The sequence below is a fragment of the Nelumbo nucifera genome, chromosome 6, assembly GCF_055504915.1.
Source record: "Nelumbo nucifera cultivar China Antique chromosome 6, China Antique-T2T, whole genome shotgun sequence".
Classification (NCBI taxonomy): Eukaryota; Viridiplantae; Streptophyta; class Magnoliopsida; order Proteales; family Nelumbonaceae; genus Nelumbo; species Nelumbo nucifera.
This window is the reverse complement of record NC_142654.1, coordinates 25,306,530-25,325,926: the sequence shown is the minus strand read 5'-3', so window position 1 is coordinate 25,325,926 and position 19,397 is coordinate 25,306,530. Positions and strand designations below refer to the sequence as shown.

Here is a 19,397-nt window from a genome sequence, read left to right as displayed (position 1 = left end):
AACTATGTAAAAGGGATAGTAGTATCCCCATCTTTGGTATCTGTTTCTACGTCAGTATCCATAAATGCGCTAATGTTTCCAATCAAGTGGGGCAATGACTAATCCTTTCTAGCCCATGCACTGACTAGTTGACCAAAACAGATGTGTTCTAAATTTAAAATATTGATGCTATACATAAATAAATTAATATAGACTGCAAATATGCAATAAAAGAATGACAGTGAACATTTAATTTGCAATCCTTTTTTATGGATTTAGTATACAGACCTTGTTTTTGCAAGCATAAATAAAGCCAGACTACAAAACCTAGGATAGGAAGTTACAGCCTTCGTTTTCCATAGAAGAGTTCGCAACTTCATATGAAGCACACTACTGATCGGAAAAAAACTTGAAAGAATTTTCCACTTTATTCTTTTATTTGTCTTGTTTCTATTTTATACCATCAGCCAACCATGTTCATCACAAGAACTTAAAGCAACTGCATGCATATAATTGTGGTTGACTAGTCATTAATTTCTTTATCCGATATTTTAGTCAGATACTTTAGTCATCCCAGTATTGACAACTAGTTAGTGATGCAGTCATTGGGCTCTCAACTGCAAAGCATCAACTTGCCATCCAAGGTGACCACACTAAGAATATTGACCAATTAGTTAGGGATTCAGTAATCTGGCTCTTAATTGGCCAAAAAGAAACATGTAAAAAATGAATTGAAATAGTGACACCAAACCATTTGGCTTCTCTCTGTTCAAGGATAGAGCTTCTAACATGGGGAAAATAAAGGATAATAGTGACACTGGACCATCAGATTTTCTCTCCGACATAGAGCTTCTAGCATGTAAAAATATTGGGCATGTCTGCAAGCAAGCCTTTTCATTCTCTAGCCGACATATGCTTAATCTGGATTTAGACAGGCTTATTTCAGTGTTTTCTGCACCAGATCAATAGCAAGTTAGCAACTTGCCATGCTAGCCTGTCTTTCCCTTTTCAAAATGAGTTATATTTTCTAAATGGTGTGGCAGATTGCTATTGGTTGGTGCAGAACGGTGTAGAGGATGTGAACTCCTTGGAGACAAGGCTCAAGGGAAACGCCTTGATGCTCACCCCAGAAATTACCAAGTATATTCCACCTTGAGAATTGAGATGACTTTTTTGAGTGTATGTGTATGTTTGTCTCTCTGATCTAATATATTTAAAGCCAATTTGAGGTATTATTCAACATATAAACTTCTAAATGATTACTGAATATCTTGTAAGAACGCAATGGCTTTCTTTAAAGCCCCTAATAGTCTCAAATCCATTGTTTATGTGACCATGCATTCATTTATATGATTCTCCTCGGCAGTATTTATCCAATGTATTTTTTGATGAATTATTTATCCAATGTATTTATCTATAGTCTCCACTTTTTCAATATTGGCTTGATTTTAGCAGAATCTCTAGGTACAACAACCAAAGAAAAGAAAAGTCAAAATGGTGTTGCAAATATTCAGGTGGCATAGGAAAAGGGGAAGGACTATGTGGAGAGGTTTGAGGGCTGCAGTATGTTGGACAATATGGGAAGAAAGAAACTTCAAGATATTCTCAGTGGCAGAGAGAGGGGTGGAAGAACTAAAGGCTATCATTCATTTCAGGGCTGTACAGTGGCTGAAATCTTTGGAACTATTCACAGGTTACACAGTGTATGACATGTTGAGGAAGTGGGGTGAAATAGCAAAGTGCACACAGACCAAGTCAGTAATGAGTGTGTCTTGGACACCTCCACCTACTGGGTTCATGAAATTAAATTTTCATGGGAGTAGTAGGGGGAACCCTGGACAATCAGGGATTGGGGGTGTCTTTAGGGATGAGAATGGGATCATTTTTTCCTTGTTCTCAGGCCCAATTGGAGTGGGTGACTTCCTTAGAGCTGAGATCTTTGCAGTTATGGAAGGAGTCCAGAAAGTCAAGGAGATGAACATCAGAAAACTCTTAATTGAAGGGGATTCGGAGGTGGTGATAGGGTGGCTGAATGCAGACAGAAATGGTCTATGGAGGTACAGTAATCAGAGGAGGAAATTTGCGTGGCTGGTGCGGGAGATGGAAGTTAAAATGTGCTGGGTCAAAAGATCAGCCAATTCTCTAGCTGATGGTTTAGCTAAACAAGGGGCAGAAAGGGATTCAATGTAATTTTTGTCTCTACCTATTCTTTTGTTTTCTTGATTGTACTTGGAAGATAAGTTGTTAGGAACCTGCCTAACTCAGGGCTCTTTGAGGGGCCAACCTCCTGAATTCTTGGAAGAAGAGAGAGGAAAAAGAGAGAGAGAGAGAGAGAGAGAGAGAGAGAGAGAGTTTAATGCTGAAAGAATCAATGTCCTATTCCCTTTCCTGCTCTACTACTTATAGTTTTACAACCTTGATTGTTACAGTTGTTACAAGTGGATGGCAGTTGTTACAAGTGGATGGTTAGTTGTGCTGACGTGGCTTCCTCTTGTAAAACTGCTTAACTGCCTTTTGTTGGTCTGTTTCAGTAGTCTTGACAATCTCCCCTTCCTTTAGAGCGACCTTGCCCTCAAGGTCTAATGTAGGAAAATTAGATTGCAGATCTAAGTAGGATTCCCAGGTTGCATCCTCTTCCGAAAGGTTAGACCAAACAACTAATGCCTCTGGTATGACTCTGCCTCCCGGCGCACCCATCTGAAATCAATGATGCGGGCTGGCTCAGTCTGCACTTGTCCTTCTTCTGAAAATATGGGAAGGGTCGCACTTGTAATGACTCCTGACTTTGGCCCCTTCTTCAGTAAGGAGATATGGAATACAAGGTGCAGTTTGGATGTTGCCGGAAGGTCCAGTTTGAAGGCCATTGATCCTATCCTCTCCAGGATTTTAAATGGGCCAAAATAGCGCGAGCTGAGTTTGTTCCACTGTTGGCTTGCAACCGAAATCTGCCTGAAGGGTTGTAATTTGAGAAACACCCAATCGCCTACTTCATATTGGACATTCTTGTGGTGTTTATCATAGGTGTGCTTCATCCATTGCTGTGCCTGTAAGAGATGATCTCTCAGTTCCCTTAGCACCTCATTCCATTGCGTTAGCTGTTCTTCAACGGCCACTACTGTGGTGGTTCCTTTTTCATAAGGAAGTAGAGGGGGAGGTCCCGACCATATAAAGCTCTGAAGGGTGTCATCCCCACAGCGCTATGGAAAGTGGTGTTGTACCACCATTTGGCCCAGTGGATCCACTTCACCCATTGTCTTGGTCGATCTCCCACGAAGCATCGCAGATATGTTTCGAGACTCTTGTTAACCGCCTCTGTCTGTCCATCAGATTGGGGGTGGTAGCTAGTTGACTTGAATAGTTTAACCCCGTGTAGGCGGAAAAGCTCAGCCCAGAAACGACTCATAAAGATAGGGTCCCTGTCTGATACAATTGAGCTGGGGAGCCCACGTAGGTGTGCACAATTTCCCGGAGGAATAATTCAACAACTGTGGCTGCTGTAAATGGGTGTGATAGAGGTAGGAAATGACTGTATTTTGTCAGTCTATCTACTACCACAAGGATAACTGTTTTGCCAGCAGAAACGGGCAATCCCGTGATGAAATCCATTGATATATCATCCCAGACTTGGGTTGGTATTGGGAGTGGTTGCAAGAAGCCTGCTGGTGTTGTAGTGGCCGACTTGTTTTGTTGGCATATTGCACACTTGGCTATGAAGTTTTGGATAGATGTACGCATGCCTTTCCAATGAAATTGTGTGGCGATGCGCTTTTGTGTTCGTAGGATGCCGAAGTGGCCACCCGTGGGTGAGGCATGGAATAATTCCAGGAGTTTTCTAAGATGAGCAGAGGCTGCCGGGATTTCGAAGCGTCCTTTGAAGAAGAGTAGATCATTCTTAATTGTGTACCCAGGGTGCAGTGAGGGATTTGCCAATACTTGGGCCTTCAACTGCTATAACTCCTTATGGGATTGGGCTTCTTTTCGCAGTAGATCCAGGAGTGGAGAAGTTGGGGAAGATACTAGTAACTGAAATGACTGTGGGTGCCGTGAGAGGGCGTCCGCCACTCGGGTTAGCAGTCCTTGCTTTGTATTCAATTCTGTAGTCGTACCCCAGTAGCTTGGATATCCAGCGTTGTTGTTCCGGGGATAGAACTGATTGATCCAATAAGAACTTCAGACTTTAATGGTCAGTCCGAATTGTGAATAGTCTACCAATCAAGTAGGATCGCCAACATTGGACTGCTAAGGCTATTGCTATTAATTCTCGCTCATAAACTGATTTGGCCCGCTTTTGTGATGTTAAGGCCTTGCTGAAAAAGGCTAGTGGTCCTCTTGCATGAGAACAGCCCCAACGCCTTGACCCGAGGCATCACACTCAATGATGAAATCTTTTGTGAAATCGGGCAGTGCTAATGTTGGAGGGCACACAACTGCTTGTTTCAATTGCTCAAAAGCTTGTTGGGCCTGGTTTGACCAGTTAAAAGTGTCTTGTTTCAACAATTGGGTCAATGGGGTAGCTATTAGGCCGTAGTTTTTGATGAAGCGGCGGTAGAACCCGAACAGTCCCAAGAAGGCCCTCAATTCTTTCACACATTTGGGTTGCGGCCAGCCCAGTATACTGGAGATTTTATCTGGGTCAGCCACTACAGTCCCCTTTTCTACAACATGTCCCAAGTAGTGAACTTGGTTTTGTCCAAAGGAGCACTTGGACTCTTTAGCGAACAGTTGGTGGGCCTCAAGTGTTGCAAGAGTGACCTGTAGATGGTTCAGACGTTCCTCCCAATTGGGGCTGTAGACCAATATGTTGTCAAAGAAAACAAGGATGAACTTACGTAAATATGGCCGGAATATGTCATTCATCAAGGCTTGAAATGTGGCTGGAGCATTGGTCAGCCCAAATGGCATGACCCAGAATTCATAGTGGCCATCATGTGTCCTGAAAGTCGTTTTGTGAACATCCTCCCTATGTACCCTTATTTGATGATACCCAGCTCGTAAATCCAGTTTTGAGAATATGGTGGCTTGACTGAGTTCATCAAGCAGCTCATCAATGATTGGTATCGGGAATCGGTCTTTAATGGTGATGTTGTTAAGGGCTTTGTAATCAATACAAAACCGCCACGTCCCATCCTTTTTCTTGACTAATAGTACCGGTGACGAGAATGGGCTGTGACTGGGCTGTATTATCTCTTGCTTAAGCATATCTTGAACTTGTTTCTCGATTTTAGATTTCTGAAAGTAAGGGTATCGGTAGGGTCTTACATTGGTCGAGGCTGATCCCGGCATGAGGGGGATGCGGTGGTCATGTTCCCGGCGTGGTGGCAGTCCATGGGGTTCTTTGAACACGTTGCCATAGTGCTGAAGGAGTTGTTGTAGGTGGCTTTGGAAGTCTCTAGGCCCATCTGGGCTGCTGTTAGCTAAGGATGGCCTGGTCCAATTTGAGTCCATGTGCATGAATATGGGCTGATCTGGATCTCCTCTTTGCTTTGTTAGTGTTGCAAGACTGATGGGCCTTGGGCCCTAGCATGTTTGCCCTTGTAGATGGACTGTAGAGTTTCCTGATGTGAAGTCCATGGTGAGACGGGCCCAATTGCAGACCACGGGCCCTAGCTGTCTTAACCATTGAATGCCTAGCACCACGTCTGCTCCATTGAGATGGAGAGGATATAGGTCCACCGCAAACTGATGACCTTGAATCTTTAGTGGTAGGCCCATGCAAATGCTATTGCAAGATAGGTTGTTACCGTTGGCCACATGAACCGTAAAGGCTGTTGTGGGTTGAACCGAAAGTCCCATTTTATCCACCAAGACTTGAGTTATGAAGTTAAGAGAGCTGCCACTGTCTATGAGGATTGACACTTGGCGTCCTAGAATCAGCCCTACAACTCTCATTGTCTAAGGGGACGCAAGTCCCATAAGGGCTTGTAAGAATATTTCAGGCGTGCCATTGGATTGTATTTCCCACCCTGGGTTAGACTCTCCGCAACCGGTGATGTCGTCTTCCTCTTCGGCATCTGTTTGGAGGAGAAACGCTTGTTGTTTCTTGCAGCGATGTCTCGACCCAAATTTCTCTTTGCAGTTGTAACAGAGACCTTTGTCTCTGCGGGCTTGCATCTCTGCCCAGGTCAGCTGTTTGAAAGGAACCAATGGGCCTGGGCCTAATACTCCTTCCTCCTTGTCTGGTGCTGTCGTCCTTTCTTGCTCCCTTCTTACTCCGAGACCCCATGGTCGCTGCACCTTTCTTGCTCAAATGAACTTGTTCTCATACAATTTGGCTAGTGCTGCCACACTGATGACCGAAGTGGGCTGCATCGCTTTCACTTCCAGTCGCAGTTCTTCTTTTAGGCCGCCGACAAAGCTTCCCACCAATGCCTTCTCCGTCCACCCTTGGACTCTCACGACTAGCCTTTCGAACTCCATCTAGTATTCTTTTACTGATCCCACCTGCCACAACTTTGCCAAATTTTCATCAAGATGATCCAAAACGGACAGTCATGGCGTCCGTGAAGTCTGCCCAGGTTTGACGAGGGTGCCCCCTTTTGTACCATTGAAACCAGAGGATAGCTTCCCCTTCAAGATGCGCAGAAGCCAGAGCTACCCTATCTTGCCCTGGTGTTTCATGGTAATCGAAATACCTTTTAGCTCTAAGAATCCAGGGAGTTGGGTCGCCGCTTGAGAAGATGGGGAAGTCGATTTTGGCTATTCTTGTTGCCACCCCTGTTCTACGGTTATTTTCATTGCTGCGCTCTTCTTGGCTTCCTCTGTCAATGTTCGTTGCCCCCTGCTCCAGTCAAAGGAAGAGAGCAGTGAAGCCTTCCTTCATTTCTTTGAGATCTGAAGACATTCGATGGATCTCTACCTCCATCTGATCCATTCGGGTGTCTACTAACATGTTTCTTGTGTTGGTCATGCTGGCTCATATACCAAATTGTTAGGAACCTGCCTAACTCAGGGCTCTTCGAGGGGCCAACCTCCTGAATTCTTGGAAGAAGAGAGAGGAAAAAGAGAGAGAGAGAGAGAGAAAGAGAGAGAGGGAGAGTTTAATGCTGAAAGAATCAATGCCCTATTCCCTTTCCTGCTCTACTACTTATAGTTTTACAACCTTGATTGTTACAGTTGTTACAAGGAAGTTGTTACAAGTGGATGGCAGTTGTTACAAGTGGATGGTTAGTTGTGCTGATGTGGCCTCCTCTTGTAAAACTGCTTAACTGCCTTCTGTCGGTCTATTCCAGCAGTCTTGACATAAGTGTGTTTGTCTTCCTTATGTAACCTCTTTGGTGAATTAATGAAATTGTTATTGATAAAAAAAAAAGGTTGCAAATAACCTTGGGTGGCTAATCCATTAGGTGCTCAATTGCATTCTCCAAAATGAGGGTCACTGTCTTTCATAAGAGGCCTCAAAGATTTTGGAGAGTTTTTCATATGCATTTCATTTGAAAGAAACACAATCATATGGATAGAAACCAACAAAAAGTCCAACTATGGTCTATAGCCAGAGCAACATCCTGAAAGTCTACTCATGACTAGTCAGTTTGGCTGAATAACACACGTTTAGCTCCAAAAAACTTTTGGTCAGGTTCCAGATATCTCAAAACTAATCAAATTCAACTAGCCAAACCAAAAGTCCAACTATGATCTATAGCCAGAGCAACATCCTGAAAGTCCATACATGACTGGTCCGTTGGGCAAAATGACACAGGTCTAGATCATTTTGGTCAGGTTCCAGATGTCTCAGAACTAGACCAAAGAATTCATCTACCCAAACCTACTGTCAGAACCTTTAAACCAAACTAAAATAATAATTTTCCATATTATTTTCTTGGGTCATGTAGGTCACAGGATTGACCCAGGTAAGTATACTAGTCGAAACAGTGTGGACCATCCTGCATACCGAGTAAGTCAATCTCTATTCATGTATTATAGCAAATCTGTTAGTGATGACTAAGTGCGATGTAACAAGAAATACCATATGAGCAAAGACTAATGTTTCATTGACATGAAACAGGAATTGGAATCTGACACATGTTCTGTAGTTTGACTTGATGAAGCCACAAAATTAGGATTTGTGGACATATCTCATATAAATATAACAATATATTTTATTATATTCACTACACATTATTACTTTTTTAACATTATTCTTAAGATTCATAGAACTGTTGGGAAGTAGAAAATTGACTCTCTGATTGATTCTCCATAATTTTAGGTCCATCAGTTTAGGAAACATACATAAGTTAGTTTCCTAGAATCATGGGATATTAATTGGAGAATCCCACTGATATAGAAATTAGTTTTCTAGGAAAAGTTAGTTTCCTATTTTATCACCCTATAAGTTAGCTCCGTAATTCTATATAAAGTTGTGTATATGCTCCTTGTAAGACAATACAATCAATTCATTTTTTCTCTCAAATTTTCACATGGTATCAGAGCAACTTTGACCAAGTGGTCTAGTGTTCGATCCTCATTAACCCCATTATAATTAATTAAGTTTCATCACAAGGTATGGGTGGGCCTGTGTTTGTTCACACTTCAAGCCCAATGGGCTTTCGTGTGAGGGGGCATGTTAGATAATATCAACCTATTCAAGGACCTCACCTAACAGCTTAAGCTTTTAGGTTGAATGGTTCTTTGAGATGGTATCAATGCTGGTCACAACCTAATCTACACATAGTATCTCTTCGGTCATCTTTGTTGCTGCTGGTTCAAGAACTCTCTAACAGTTTTTGGGAGGTTCTTGAGTGTCCATGATTCTTCTTCTTCGAAATCGGCTACAGATCTGAACTCTACATTTTTTTTCTTCTTCTGGACTGCTGCGCCATCGGATTCATCCTTTTTCTTGAATCTCTTTGTAGAGACATCGGATCAGTCTGAAATCTTAGATCTGGTGTTGCCCAGAGCAGATTTACTGAATCCCTTTGGTTTGGTTTGGATCAGTTTTGATTTTGAGAGGTTTCGATCCACTCTTCAGTTTGGCAGAGCATTACAGTTACCTTTTTTGGACATTGGCTGAAAAATTCTTTAGGCCTTCATCGCCAACCCATACTAAATTTTTCAGAACTTCATTGTTTGTTTTTCTCTCTTTCTTGAAGCCCGCCCAATATGTCAGAAGCCACCGTATCAAATACCATTGCACAATCAGAAGAAGTTTCCTCCCATCAATTATCTGGCGACCTGCAAAACATTCAGGCAACATATAGGTTGAACGGGAAAAATTATTTGAAGTAGTCTCAGTTTGTTCGAACATATTTAAAGGGAAAAGGAAAGCTTAGCCATCTCTTAGGGATGGAACCAAAAGAAGGAGATCCAAGATTTGATGCATGGGACGAAGCTGACTCCATGATCATGTCATGGTTATGGAATTCAATGAACCCTGAAATCAGCGATACATGTATGTTTTTATCCACGGCTAAAGAGATCTGGGATGCCGTCCAACAAACATATTCAAAGGCACGTGATGCAGCACAAGTGTACGAAATTAAAGTCAAGACTGGAGCAACTAAACAAGGCAGCAAGACAGTTACCGAGTACGCAAATTTACTGCATAACCTGTGGCAAGAACCCGATCATTATCGGTGCATTGAGACTAAATGTGCAGCGGATGCAGCAATCCTAAAGATTTTATCGAAAAATATCGCGTTTATGACTTTCTTGTAAGATTCAACACAGAATTTGATCAAGTTAGGGTCCAGATTCTCGGCAAAGAAGAGGTACCACCTCTAAATGAGACTATTTCTCTGATTCGTGCTGAAGAAAGCCACAGGGGGGTTATGCTTGAACCCCAAGTACTAGAAGGTTCAGCCATGGCTACAAGGATGGAACAACCGAAAATACTGGAAGGAATGAAGACAGATTTGTCCTCTGCACGGGACAACAAGGAGTCTCTTTGGTGTACCTATTGCAAGAAACCAAGGCACACCAAAGAGAAGTGTTGGAAGTTGAATGGTAAACCATCAAACAAGGAATGGGGCTACCGAGGAGGACAACAAAAGAGTCCAAATCAAGCTAACTTCACCACGAATCAGCCGAGCCAAGAAAAGCCTCCAGACAAGACCGAGTTCAATAAGGGATTTATGGGTTATTGACTTGGGAGCCACAGATTACATGACTCACTCCTCACTACATTTTAGCACTTATACCCCCTGCCAAGCAATCGAAAAATAGCCACTGCAGACAATTCCCTTACTACCGTAGCTGGCCTTGGGGATATCCATATTAATCCATCACTTGCACTAAAAAATGTCCTTCATGTTCCCAAATTGTCCACTAACCTAGTATCCATCCAAAAACTCACCCATGACATGAACTGCAATGTGCTTTTCTATCCTTCTTACTGTATATTTCAGGACCAGGATTCGGGGAAGAGGATTGGACTTGCTAAGGAGAAGAATGGACTCTACTATCTTGAAGAATCATGCAAATGAAATATTGTCTAGGATAACTTATCTCTGTCATTCCTTTCATCATCCGACAAAGACACCATTTGGCTTCATCACTTTAGACTAGGACATCCATCTTTTGGAATTCTGAAAACTATGTTTCCCTCCTTGTTTAAAGGATTGAGTGTGAATTTGCAATACACAAGCGTGTGCCCTTTCCAATCAGCAACAAGAGAAGTTCAGTCCCATTCTTTTTGATCCATAGTGATATATGGGGACCCTCCACAGTTCCAAATGTGTCTGGCTCACGATGGTTTGTCTCTTTTATTGATGATTGCACTAGGGTCTCTTGGATCTTTCTTCTTAAATCTAAATCAGATGTAAGTAGTGTATCCCAAATTTCCATAACATGATTCAAAATCAGTTTGGGGTCAGAATCAAATGATTTAGATCGGATAATGCACGAGATTATTTCAACCAAACTTTATCCCCATATTTTCAAAAAGAAGGGATTATCCATGAATCCTCATGCATTAATACTCTACAACAAAACGGAGTATGGTCATCTACTAGCTTCAACCCGAGCCTTACTTTTCCACCAGCATGTTCCAAAAACCTATTGGGGGGAAGCTGTGCTTACAGCCGCATACATTATAAATCGATTACCTTCGAGGGTGCTAGGATTTAAAACACCAATGGAAACACTTTCTCAATTTTATCTTTGGATGCACTGCTTTTGTTCATGTCCATAGCCATAATAGACGGAAGTTAGATCCAAGAGCCGTCAAGTGTATTTTTGTGGGTTATTCGTCCACCCAAAAGGGGTATAAGTGTTACCACCCACCTACCAAAAAATCCTTTGTCTCTATTGATGTCACTTTTGAAGAAAAAACACCATATTTCACTCAACCTTATCTTCAGGGGGAGTCCTCATCATTCATTGAAGATAAGGACAGAGATTTGTTCCCGCTTGGTCTACCTACAGTTTCTCAACACCCAATCAGCATCTATACTAGTTCAATGCATATCTGCACCTATCAAACCACCTCAAGCCAAACCAACTTCTTCACCCATTCATACCAGATCTATGACAGAGAATGATGAACTTTGTGACTCTATGAGATTGCAGGTATATTCAAGAAGAAGAGACCAGGATCCTAATCTTGTGCAGGTTCAAGATTCAACTCCTAATCCTGAGAATGAGGTAAATACAGTTCCAGAAATTTCTTCTGAATTAGCATCTGACCAAGATCTTCCTATTGCCCTTAGGAAAGGCATAAGAGAATGCACTAAACATCCCTTATATCCCTTAGCAAATTTTGTGTCCTTTAAAAAATTCTCACCATCACATAGGAGTTTCCTAGTTAGTCTAAACACCATTCATATTCCTAATACTTTATCTGAGGCATTATCTGATGAGAAATGGAAAGATGCTATGAGAGAAGAGATGCAGGCTCTAGATAAGAATCAAACATGGGAAATTGTTGACCTACCACCAAGAAAGAAACTCGTGGGCTGCAAGTGGGTTTTCACAATAAAGTACAAGTCAGATGGCTCTCTAGAAAGATACAAGGCAAGACTCGTGGCAAAGGGATATACACAAACCTATGGTGTTGACTATTAGGAGATATTCGCTCCAGTGGCTAAGATGAATACAGTAAGAATTTTGTTGTCACTAGCAGCTAACTTCGACTGGTACTTGGAGCAATTTGATGTAAAGAATGCTTTTCTTCATGGTAATTTAGAGGAGGAGATATACATGGATATTCCTCCGAGCTTCAAAGGAAATCTAAAAGGAAATAAAGTTTGCAGGTTGAAGAAAGCACTATAAGGTCTCAAGCAATCACCTAGGGCGTGGTTTGGAAGATTTACTAAAGTTATGCTTGCCATCGGATACAAACAAAGTCAGGGAGATCATACACTCTTTATAAAGCATTCAGATGCAGGGGGAGTCACGACTCTTTTGGTATATGTCGATGACATAATTGTGACAGGAAATGATGAAAAGGAGAAGGAAGCCTTGAGAAGATGCCTAGTCAAAGAATTCGAAATAAAAGAACTTGGGAGATTGAAGTATTTTCTAGGGATTGAAGTAGCTCATTCCAGAGAAGGCATCTTTATCTCCCAACAGAAATATGTAACAGATCTTTTAAGAGAGACGGGAAAGTTAGCAATGCAAACCATCCTCCACACCGATTAAGCCAAATCACAAATTGGGAGAAGCAAATGAAGATCCAGCCATGAATAGGGAAATGTACCAAAGATTAGAAGGAAAACTTATATATCTTGCCCACACAAGGCCAAACATAGCATATGCCGTGAGCGTGGTTAGCCAGTTTATGCACAACCCGAAAGAGGTTCACCTACAGGCAGTCTATAGGATACTACATTACCTAAAGGCTAATCCTGGCAAAGGAATCTTGTTTAAAAGAAATACTGGATTAACCCTAAAGGCATACACCGATGCAGATTATGCAGGCTCTCCCGTGGATAGGCAGTCCACTACAGGTTACTATACGTTCCTTGGAGGAAATCTTGTGACATGGAGTAAGAAGCAGAACGTGGTAGCTAGATCAAGTGCGGAGGTAGAATTCAGGGCAATGGCTCAGGGAGTATGTGAATTACTATGGCTCAAGATAATTTTGGAAGACCTAAAGATTAGATGGGAAGGTCCAATGAGATTATTCTGCGACAACAAGTCAGGTATTAACATTGTTCACAATCTCGTCCAACATGACAGGACAAAGCACATTGAGATAGATAGGCATTTCATAAAGGAAAAACTGGATAGCGGATTGATTTGCACTCCATACGTCTCAACAAATGGTCAATTGGCATATGTGCTGACAAAAGGACTTTGTAGTGTGGCATTCCAAGGACTTATCTCCAAGCTGGGAATGAAAGATGCATATTCACCAGCTTGAGGGGGAGTGTTGGAAAGTAGAATCATGGGATATTAATTGGAGAATCCCACTGATATAGAAATTAGTTTTCTAGGAAAAGTTAGTTTCCTATTTTATCACCCTGTAAGTTAGCTTTGTAATTCTATATAAAGCTGTGTATATGCTCCTTGTAAGACAATACAATCAATTCATTTTTTCTCTCAAATTCTCACAAGAACCATACAAGTATAACAACTTAAATAATTAAATTTCGATTTACAACTGACAAGTTAAACTAACAGCTTTTGCCGATTGGTCATGTGACCACATAGTTGTTCTTCATTGTTTTCCTAATTTCAATAGACCATAAGTTATGTGTAAAGTGGAAAAATACAAATACTAGACTCCCCTATTGAACAGTTAAATGACTGGATCTTTGTTTCTTAAGTGAGGATTCGTAATTTTGGAGAGTCAACATGGTAGGATGGACGAAGATTACTAGAGAGGGAATTTGACGAGCAGGAGATTAAGGAGGCCATATTTAAAATGGATGGAGACCGAGCTCCTAGGCTGGATGGTTTCCCTTTGTTGTTATTCCAAACTTGCTGGCACGCAATCAAATTGGATTTATTGAAGGTGTTTATTGTTTTTTATCGTTCAGCTATCGTGAATAAAGGTAACAACAACTTGACCTTTATTAGTTTAATTCCAAAAAAAGGAGGCATTTTGGAAATTAAGGACTTCAACCCATAAGTTTGATTGGTACTCGGTAGCATTTACAAAATTTTGGCTAATGTCTTGGCAAGCAGGATGAGAGAAGTATTGGGGATCTAATTTCTGGTAATCAATTTGCATTTGTGAAAGGGAGGCAAATAACTAATAGTATTCTAGTGGCTAATGAAAGCTTGTAAGATAGAAGACAAAAAAGCTGTATTAGTTATAGAGAAAGTGTAAGACAAAATTGATTGGGATTGCCTTCTAAAGCTTTTTTTTATCAGTAACTAAAAACTTTTATTAAAGAATAGAAATTTAAGTACAAGAAAGGGGGAGACCATCAGCATTAGAATACAAGAAAAGACTTAGAAATTAGCCCAAAATAAAGAATCCCTATTCGCCCCTTGTTTGGCTAGACCATCAGCAAGTGAGTTGGCACTCCTTTTCACCCAGCTGTACTTCACCTCAATACCCCTAGTAAGCCATTTGAATTTCTTCCTTTCATTGCTAAACCTCCACATGCTGCGGTTATCTTCCTTTAGCCATCTAATCACCTTCAAGGATCAACCTCCTGATGTTCAGGTCCCTAGCTTTTTGGCTACCTTCACGCAAAGATCTCAGCTCCAAGTGAGTCTCCTCCAATAGGGCCTGAAAACAAAGCTAAAATAATCCCCTCCTCATTCCTGAACACACCCCCAATTCCAGAAAGGCCCTGGATTCCCCATGCGACAGCCATCAAAGATTCAAAATTCAGTTTTATGAATCCATAAGGTGGGGACGTCAAAAAGGGGCTAGAAGACCTTAAATTGGGCAGTGCTATCTATCTCTTTCCAGCTTCTCATCAAGTCAGCCAGTGAGAAATCTGTGAAACAGATTTCACCAACCTTGGAGTCACAGGGATAGGTGGAATGTTCAGGAGAAGGGACACAAGCATTGAGTGGGTTATCAGTTGCCCAATTGGGGTTGCTGAGTCTAAGAAAGCAGAAATCTTGGCTGCACACACAGGTTTTCGAATAGAAAAAGATAAAGGCAGGTCTCCTCTAACCAATGAAGGTGATTTCTGCAAATAATTTAAAATGGTTAGGGGAGAAGGATGGAGGTCCTTGGAGGCTAGCACACTATCTGACAGAGGCCAGAGATATTTTGGACACTTAGGTTGTGTAAATCTAGCCTGGGTCCCCAGAACTCAACAGCTGACGGTTTGGCTAAATTGGGCATCTTTAGGTAAAATCTGTATAGTGAAAGGTTTCTGCCTATGTTAATTCCTGACGATTGGTCTTTCCCTGCAGATTGTACATCTTCTCATGTACTCTTTGTTTTTATAATATAACCTTTTCTAAAAAAAAACATGGTGGTCATTTTGGTAAATCTGCCTGATTTGCACTGTAACTGAGTCCAATACATATTTTGCAGAGTCAAAGTCTCAAACATGAGTCGACTTGACTCATTAGTCCCCACAAATAGTATATTCTCAGCCCTTCCTATTGTAGAACAAGGGTTTAACAAAACTGCTCTTTATATTGTAACCAAGGTTCAAAATATCGATACAGGTCAATATGCCGGTAGGGCGTATCGGTACTATTTTTTATGTGTTTTTTTATTATTTTTCGAAACTGGTCCAGAGGGGCTGGTTTAAAGCCGTTCTACCCTCTGAACCACTTGCCAACCCGAAACACCCCCTGTATGGGCGTATCAGGAAGGCTCTGATACAATATGTATCGGCCGATACGGGCTGATACGTGACGAAATTTTGATCCTTGATTGTAACAAATTGAGAAGAACAATACAATGACCACATAAATATAGTAATGCAAGAGGCAAGAGAAGTGAAAATGATGCTCATGGAGCCCAATGTGCATGAGGAGCTCTGAAATTTGAGCTGGATGTACACAAGCACATTGGAACGATTGAACTATGAAGAGTAGGAAGTGGGATAATTCTGCAAGAGTAAGGATGCTAGCAAAGGTAAAAGTCTTCAAAAGCACAGGGAATGATTGAAGTATGAAGAGTTTTTCTTTTTTTTTTTTTTTGAGAAAAAAAAGTATTGTATTCAATTGACTGTATAATCATGTACAAGTATGATGATATACAATGATTCACTATACAAAATGATATCTACATAAAGCTATCCAAAAACAATCTCAAGATAACAACAGGTCTGAATTAGAGAAAGCATGATGAGGGATTTTTTAACAGCTCCTGAACCAAAAGCCTACGACATGGAGAGTATATTTGTCTGAGGAACATTTGGTTCTTAGGAAATTTATGGAATCCTAAGTATACATGAGGATCAAGGGATACATACATGCAAGAGTTTTGTATATGTGACAAAGAAGAAAAGTAGATATTGTATGGGAATGCCAAGAAGCTAGCAATTCCATAGAATAATGCTAACACTCATCTCAGAATGACTATCAAGGTCATGAACTTTTATGGGGATTTCCATAACTGAACTAAGTTCTTCTCTAAGATGACAAAACACAAAGTTATTGTTCAAGATGGACATCGTTTAAATCATTTCATAGACAGCTTGTTTTTTTAGAAGCTAATATTATTTTTGGTGACCACCGGGAAAGTTGTTGATGCCAGACAGTAATACCCTCAAAATCCAATAGTTGCTGCAGATTTCTTTTATCATGAACAAAAGTTTATTTGTATGTATTTGTACAATCACATGTGTCATGGACACATGTTTCTGCGAATGCCCTTGATCTGCATTTTTGGATTGTAATCGGTTATTGCTTTGAACCACTGACTTAGAGGCATGACATAATGCCCTCAAAATGAAGGGATGAGAGATCCATCATATGGATGGCCGAACCTTGCAGGTAGGTTGGGCGAAATTTCAAAAATTTCTCTCCTATGTGGGAATCACATTCCCTATTTTAGAAAACTGCATTTTCAATGATCAATCTTGAACCTAAACCGGACCAGATTTGAAACCAAAAGGTAGGAGAGGGATGTACCTGAAACGAAGTAACAGTAACTCCTAACGAAGGTGTTCACGCCCAAGGAAAATGCCAAAGACTGCTCCCACTGAAGATGACACAGCGTAGGGTGGAGCAGAATCAGCAGGTGGTTCTTCAGCAAGAATTCGATGGAGGGTGAGTGAGCACGACTTCAGATCAGTTTTTCACCAAAAACTGATATCAAGAACGCTTCTTGATCGCTCCTACATGTGGAGATCAAACTGGCTATGGCAACAACAATAGAAGGAGGCAAGAGCAGAAGATGGCGTCAATCTGACTGGAATTGTCTTCTCTCTTGAATATGTAATCTGATTTTGGGTGTAGTAGGGTTCGCCCACCTCCTCTATTTATAGCCTTAAAGAAAGCTTCTCCTAAACCCATTAGGAGTTTCCTAATCCAAATCTCATTTGGATCTGGACTATCTTTAAGAGATAAGGATAAACCCTTATCTTATCTGCAGATAAAGATCAACCCTCCTAATCTTATTAGGAGTTTCCTAATCCAAATCTTTACTTGGATCTGGACTCTCTAAGTAGATAGGGATAACTCCCTATCCTATCTGCTAATCTAAATCCCAGAACCGCCCCTCCTTAAATAATCATATTTTACCAATTCGAATTGGGTTTTAGGCCCATTAAGTTCATGTACTCACATATCCTCCAAACTGCTGCCCAGTTGGGTATCCTTGTATGGCGTGGGACCCAAACATTGATCTACACATCAGCCACATGGGTTCAGCCTAGCCTCTATTACAAGGCCTGGCCGAATTCATTGTAGTAAACAGTGAACCCCTAAGCCCATCACCATGGGCTCTTAATGGGCCCAACATTTACATTAAATGGTCCTTGGGTCAAGCCACCTTATAAAAACCCAAGGACTGTGGGCAGATGCAAGATTAGCCCATCAGATACTACCCTCAATGGTCTTACACTTAACCTCTCAGCCCATAATGATCAAACATTGCCCGATAAGAGAGGACCTCTCCCTTGGCTACACTCTACTCACCTCGGTTGCCGAAAGCTTTGGTTTCCATCAGAGAGAGTGCATCCCTGATCATTCACTTTGTCCGACAAAGGGGTTGATCCTATCACTATGATCACCCACTCAAGATGAATTCTCAGACTGTCCCAACATACCCAGGTTTTGACCCCCTCTAAGGATCTCACTGATTGGCATATCAAAGACAGCCCAATCCGACACCTAGTGCAGTATCATAATCGAGTCTAGGTGTCAGGTGTAACATTCCAGTTTTGCCCATCAATCTCCAAGGTCCAGGGCAATACTGGAATTCTGGTCCGGTTCAGGGTTTCAAGAAAACTCACACTACATGTACCTCAAGTCTCACCCTGGCATTTGAGACAAGCCACCCTAACAAACTTGGCGGCACATCAGTGTCAGCCTTGGCAGGATAAATCTCACCAGATCTATTCAACGACTGTGAAGGTTCTAAACTAACACGAGTCTTATATGTGTCCAGTTTAAGGGTATTACACAGAAACATACCACAATAACATGAATCAAATATGTACTTTATTCATTTACAATAAATGTCATAATGTACATCATTCTGATTGGAGCTAAGGGCATACACTGTCTAACACAAAATCCAATAATTGCTATGAACTTCTTTTATCATGAATAAAAGTTAATTTGTATAATCACACGTGTAATGGGTACATGTTTCTGTATGTCCTTGATTTGCACTTTAGGATTGCAATCAGTTATTGGTTTGAACCATGACTTAGAGATATGACATAATCAGGCATGCAGACTAAAATGTTCTCAACTAGTGGCTAGACTTAGGGCCCATTTAGCTTAACAAGGTTGGCATGTAAATACTGCCTTGTGAGAAGGGACAATACATCTCTATTGCTGAAGTTATGGCTCTAGGTATGAGCATGGATATTTATGAAACATTGAACTAGACTCGCTTTCAGATGAATCCTGGACTTGTAGTCGGAGTATCTGGGTCGTTGCTAGTGATCCTCGAACTTGATAACAATGTTTGTCTTGCTTTGGACTTGGTTGTATTTGACAATTAACATCACTGACCAGTGAGGCTCGATTGAGAAGTATACTTGGGTGTGTTGGTACATTTTTTATTGGAAATGATGAAATGAGAATATAAACAGAGTACAACTGTCAACCACTCAAGACAAGGTGTGTTGGTACATTCAAGAAAAGAATGTAGACAAATGATCATTATGACAAGTTCTACTGCTTCGTTATCAAAGGAAATACTCTGTTATGTCCTCTTTGATGGATTCCCAAATAAATCCTATCGGCGGGTGATTCCAAAATGGTCTTATCATCTAGTTTGCAAAATGTTTTCTATGGAAATTCATCATGGTAGAAGACAACCACTGGATGTTTGTGAGGGAACAAGTCCTTCCCCATTGTTCCCAACGTTGGGTATTGACAGCAAGGGCTGAACCCTTACTTTTGTTATAGAAAAAGAAGAAAATAAAAAGAAGATATGG

At 41.1% G+C, this 19,397-nt stretch overlaps 1 protein-coding gene across 4 annotated transcripts in view; it reads right to left on the bottom strand.

Annotated features, from left to right (window-relative positions):
* ATJ1 (DNAJ heat shock family protein) overlaps nt 1-19,397 on the bottom strand; it is an 86,371-nt gene that overhangs the window by 1,001 nt on the left and 65,973 nt on the right. The window lies entirely within an intron of this gene.